We start from the raw sequence: 6,000 nt of genomic DNA, 5'->3' as shown, positions 1-6,000 counted from the left end.
TAGCATAACTTCTTTATGGGCTTTACAGATATTTAAAGCAAATATCTAAGTCATTGTTATATTTTTTCTAGTTGAGATGTGATTGGTAGGAAAAAGGATTACAGACTGAGAACATTATAATGTGGGGAATTTCTCTTTGTTCCTATCTTCCGTATCTATCTAATCTATCTATCTATCTATCTATCTATTTTACTTAATTTATAGCTCATTAAACAAACTTTCTATTTTTCTTTTGTTTCCAGAACATTTTTCTCTTTTCTCTTTCTTTGTCATTATTTAATTTCCTAAAATTATTGAAAGTAAGCATGAGTTACCATCTGGAAGTGTACAAGGTCAGGCTGGATGGGGCTTTGGGCAACTTGACCTGGTGGAAGATGTCTCTGCCCATGGCAAGAGGTTGGAAACAGTTGATCTTAAAGGTCCCTTCCAACCCAAGTCATTCTCTTATCTATATTTTTACCTGTATGCATCCATCAGTTTTCCTCTGACCTCTTTATTTAAGGTTGTCTTTCTACTCTTTGCATATAGTTCATTGGTTTAATTTTTTTTTTTCCTTAAAGCAAGAATAAAGTACACTTATATAATAGTAACTAACAAAGATCTCTTAATTTTCTCATCTCATCTCTACCCTCTAATGGTGGAAAAAGAAAATCCCACTGCCATTTTCATATTCACTAATACGGACTAATTCCTCCCAGTGTATCCTGGATGGTGTAATTTAATAACTTCTAATTAACTACAGTTGTGATATCTAATTAAAAATTTAAAAATAGTATGATGTGAAGGATTTAAACCTGTAATTGAGGTATTTTCATTTGCTGTGGTTTTCAGTCTAGTCAAAGCTCAACCTTTTGTCCTAAATGCAGGGCACATTTTCCTTAGAAAGGACAGAAGCAGCTCTTGTGTACTTTAGCATCTGATAAAATTTGCAAATTTGGCCATTCTGGGAATAGACTGATCCCTCACACTGAGGAAGTAGATCTGTTATTTAAGAAGTAGCTTTGAGCAATTAGTGGCTGTATCTGCATACTAAAATTGTTTTTCTGAAAAAATTTCTATTTAAAATGGAAATGTGTCATTGCATGGCCAACTTTGCCACAAGTCCTTAGTGGTATCTTGAAAAACCTGCAAAGATCTGAGTCTCTGGAAGGGGCTGTACTGTAACTGTGCAACATCATACTGGATCCTTACAGTGATGGTGTCTGTACAGCATAAGTCTCACAAATTCTTCTCTCCTGTCTCTTTTCAAGTGCTCCATGCCAAGTATTACCTCTCTTAGTGCTTTCAGCCTCAAAAACACCTTCCACTGGCTCTTTGTAAATTGCAATCCTTATTCTTTTGTGGAAGTGGCTGAAATTGTCCCTGCTTCCCACTGTGTGCATGTGAGTCAGCTGACAGACCAAACAGAATAGGTAACTGCTTCACTTATGCTGAAACATTTTTCCCAGACAAGTTGCTAAACTGTCTCTTATCTGCTTAGCCACTGGCTTTCATAAAGTTTACAAGATTTATCATTCCAGAGATTTCTGCCTCTCCTAGGAAAACAGTATGAAGGAGCATGGATGCATTTGTAACAGCATCAGTTATTTTAAGCATTTCTACAAAATCAAATGGGCATTAGTTAAAATGCTGTTATGTCATAGAATTGTAGAAAGGTAAGGGGTTAGAGGAGACCTTAAAGACTTTCTAATTCCAAGCCCCTCTGCTTTAAGCAGGGACACCTCTCACAAAGCCAGATTGCTCAAAGCACCATCCAACCTGGCCTTGAACACGGCCAGGATTGGGACATCCATAAGCTCTCTGGGAAACCTGTTCCAGTGCCTTATCACCCTCACATTAACAAATATCTTCCTAATATCTAATCTAAATTTCCCCTCTTTCAGTTTTTACCCCTTACTCCTTGTCCCATCACTGCAGTTCCTGACTAGAAGTTCTTCTGTGTCTTTCCTCTAGGCACCATTAGGATTCTAGAAAGTTGATATGAGGTCTCTATGCAATTTTCTCCATGCTGAACAGTCCCAACTTTCTCAGCCAGAAATATGTCTTAGTTTTCTAGCAGTAAAATCAGTTTTGCATTAAATATTCTGTCATCTTTGTTAAAAGATGAAAGTTGTTTTTAAAAGCAGAGTATCTTTTGGATAAGACCTGAATGTACAGTCATCTCTAAAAATAAATTGAGTTGTAGCTTTATAATGACCATCACAGAATTAAAAACCAAACCAAAACCAACAAAGCAAATACAATAAAACAGGAGACTGTTGAACTTTGACAGTTGCAAGCTGTGTGTCTATTTTGTGAAGGTGGTGAGGAACTGAAGAAGTCCCTATACATGTCTTACTCCAGAACACCATCCCTCATAGAAATTCTGATGGTTGCAGCACTATTTGGAATTGCTGAACAAGATTATGTCTCTCTTTCCCCTCCACCAGTCCTACTTCCCTTGGTATCCATGTCAGGTGAAGCCTCCTAGAGAAGAATCAGGGATCAATCAATAAAGAGTAGAAGGGGTGCATAATGTCTGAAATTCCAACTCACAAGTGCTAAAACACTGCACCAAGAATAACTGTATGCAGGTGGATGACTATTCATGCATATGCAAATGCACAATATCAAGGAGATAGTTTCCAGATAATAAGCCTGAATATATTATGATAGAAATTAGCAACATTTTCAGGATCAGGATTGGTTTTTGTTCTGAAAGGGGCTGTGCATGTTTATTCATATTAGCAGACAGACAGAAGTAATTCCATTCAAGACAGTTTTGAAAATAAGAGCTAATCAAAGTGTTTGTTATACATTGAAACAGACTCAGCACAGTGAAGTGATTAAAACTAAAATATTATAAAAACTGTTAAAGCAATTAAAGAAAACAGAAGCAGCATTAAATTAGTTGGTATACCCAGAATCTGAGTGGAAAAAAAATTAGCCTAAAAAGTTAAACTAAGGAAGTAGCAAATGCATGTTTTGTATTTGTTGTTTGGTTTCCTGATTTTGGTTTTATTTAGCTTTTAGAAGCAAATATTTCCTATGTCACACAGCTGTAAGGTTGTAGTTCATATAAGCCAGGTGAATATACATGGTTCCATGGATTCATTTTATGTTAGATATCAAACCAAATTTGCTACTCTATTGTGCTGGCAGTGTATAAGAATGCACATCAGAGAAACTCCTTGCTACAGATAATTTCAGTCTAAAGAAGTAAAACACAGATAAGTAGTTAAAAGACTTGCTGTAAAATAGTATTAGGTTATCTAGGCAAACACTTAAAACTAAGTTCCAAGTATGTGGTTCTTGCATCTTGCACTTTAATGCTAAATTCAGTGTGTCTCTTGTTCTTTAAAACTTGGAAACCTGGTGTTGCACAAATTCAAATATCCAGAATGGCTCTAGCCTTCATGATTGAGACATCATGGTGGTTTATGGAAAAGTTGAACTAGAGTCAAAAGCAAATTCAAAGATAGTAATTTAAACAATTTTTTGTAATAGGCATTTCAAGGCATCTCCAACAGGTATTCATATCATCTTAAAAGTGTCACCATTTCTGTTTTAAAATTTGTCAGGAGAATGAGAAAGTGACAACATCAAAATTAGAAGTTGTTTCAAACATTTTCTGAAGGAGTTCAAAGTCCTCTCCTCCACTGTGCCAGAATTTTAACATTCAATCTGGTCTTGGTGGAATTCGTTACTTCTTTTGATTTAAAGAAATTTTATTGTATCAAAATTCAGTTCAAAACATGGTTTTATAGACCCTCTAGGTGGGAAAACATCTTAGAATCCAGAAGAAGCAGAAGGTGGAATAAAGTTCTTGGCCCTCAGTAGGAGTATCTGTACAGTCCCATTCCTGTTTTTTGTCCAATTAATCTTTTCTGTATTAGCTGGCATTCACAGGTAGTGAGGATGAAAAATTATCTTTCTATGAAGGAATATTTGCAGATTTGTGAGCCTTCAGGAAGAGAAGTCTGAACTAGGCCACTCAGGTCATGTAATTAACCACTGGGCAACCTGGGGCAATCTGCTCTTGGTGATGCTGATTGAGCCAGGAGGGTTGGAACAGATGACCTCCAGAGCTCCCTTCCAACCCCAACCACTCTGAAGTCCTTCTATGTTTTTGGAACATTACCTCTTTGACTTTTGGCTTTGTTTCTGAGTGAAAAATCAATTTTCCTGTGGTTTTTACAGAACTTGACTGAGTATTTACAGTGGGAATGATTGAAATCTGTATTATATTTAGTCTCCTGAAGGGGATATGAAAGAAAATGGCCCACTGGTGGCCTAGGCATCGATCTGTTAAGTATCAACAAAAATAAGAAATTTTGGACATCTTTGAAAGTAGAACTTGAGTTACATGGGGAATTTTTTTTTTCTTTCTGAACAAAACCTGAATACTTGAGGTTTGTTGTGTTATAGGAAAGTTTACTAACTTGTAGTTTTGAATCACAGTGCTGATTTTACATGCATAGATCTTGGACATCAACTTCAAATAATGGACCAACAACAGAACCAAATTATCTAAGCTCACCACTGAGTGCTTTATTCATAGGATCCTGCTACTCTCAAAAACCAGTTCCCTTGTTTTTGTCCTATTTATGTGGTGTAAATCCAGAATAAACTATGTTTATATCTGTAACAGCACAACTAGAAGAGAACTTAGCTTTTAACTTCTTGTAAAACAAAATACAAAGGCAAAATCGCATTGATACATTTCATGAAAAATATTCTCTGGAAGCTGTATGTGAATCTGTTCTTAGGAAAGTGAGTGGAATGAGTTTTTTGTTATATACATGTTCAAAACACTAAAAGAATAGTAGAAAGTATTAAGAATAGAAATTTTATTAACTTTTAACAAAAAAAATACATAAAACCGAGTTACTTGAAGTATCTGCCGTGTAACACTGATTTGTGTATCACGTTTAAATGCTTTACAATATAGCAGTGAGCAAAGACAGCAGCAACAATTACATATATGTAAAATGTATGCTTCTTTAGGGATCTACTTTATTTTAGATATAACAAAATATCCTTTATGGCATTGCTATAAAATATGTTTTTCAACTGATTTAAATAGATCCCTGACATTTCAGCAAAACAAAACTCAGATGAAGAAAAAGGACAGTCCTAAATTCCACCAAAAACTATATAAGAATCTGAGATTTAAGGGCTATATATAGAGCAGGTGCTAACTAGCCCTACTTGCCACTGTTGTTTTCTCTTCTGTTCCTGATTGCCTTGAATCCACTAGAAGTTTCTTTTTGAAGACTGCTGGTGGCTTCCTTGTTACTAACTTGAAGAAAAATTATTCTTAATTTTTTTTTCATTGTTCAGCCCACCTTTTTTGCTTTCCTTACTTAAATTTCACTGATACAATCCATTTTTTGGAGATGTTCTTCCAAATTAATTCCATCAGCACTCTGGAAAACCTTTCTTTTAAAGTAATTAAATGTAATTAGTTCTCTCTTCTTACTGTTTTTTCTCAATGTCCTTTAAGAGAGAATTTTTTTAACTATTTCCAATTTATTTCAGCTTTTAAATTCTGTTCATTTTCAGCCATAATAATACACGTACCTCTTGAATATGTAGAATAATAGTACCGAAACCCTAAGTCTTGGTGCTGATTGTGGTGTTAATTATTCTCACCAGTCAGGTACACTCCTGATAATATAGTTTGATATACAACTCTAGCTTACTAACCCAATATATCTCCTGTCTGTTGTTTTTCCAAAAAATTTTTCTTTTGAACACACTTAATTAAAATGCAAATGAAGTAGGGTTAATTAGCTAGGTCTAACTAGTTAGAAATGCAAGTTTTGACTTCTTTTAGTTCACTTGATGGTTTTATGACAAGTTATGCTCAAACATTGTGAATGACAGGCATATGTGTACTTTTTAATTTCGACCTTTAAAATAATTTCTACTACTATACTACTACCACCTACTTTAAAATAATTTCTTATAATCCTTTCTCTGATGCTGAATTTTTGTAGGGTGCTTTATCAAGCTGAG

The sequence above is a fragment of the Parus major genome, chromosome 2, assembly GCF_001522545.3.
Source record: "Parus major isolate Abel chromosome 2, Parus_major1.1, whole genome shotgun sequence".
Classification (NCBI taxonomy): Eukaryota; Metazoa; Chordata; class Aves; order Passeriformes; family Paridae; genus Parus; species Parus major.
The sequence above is the reverse complement of the archived record's forward strand: the minus strand, read 5'-3'. Positions refer to the sequence as shown.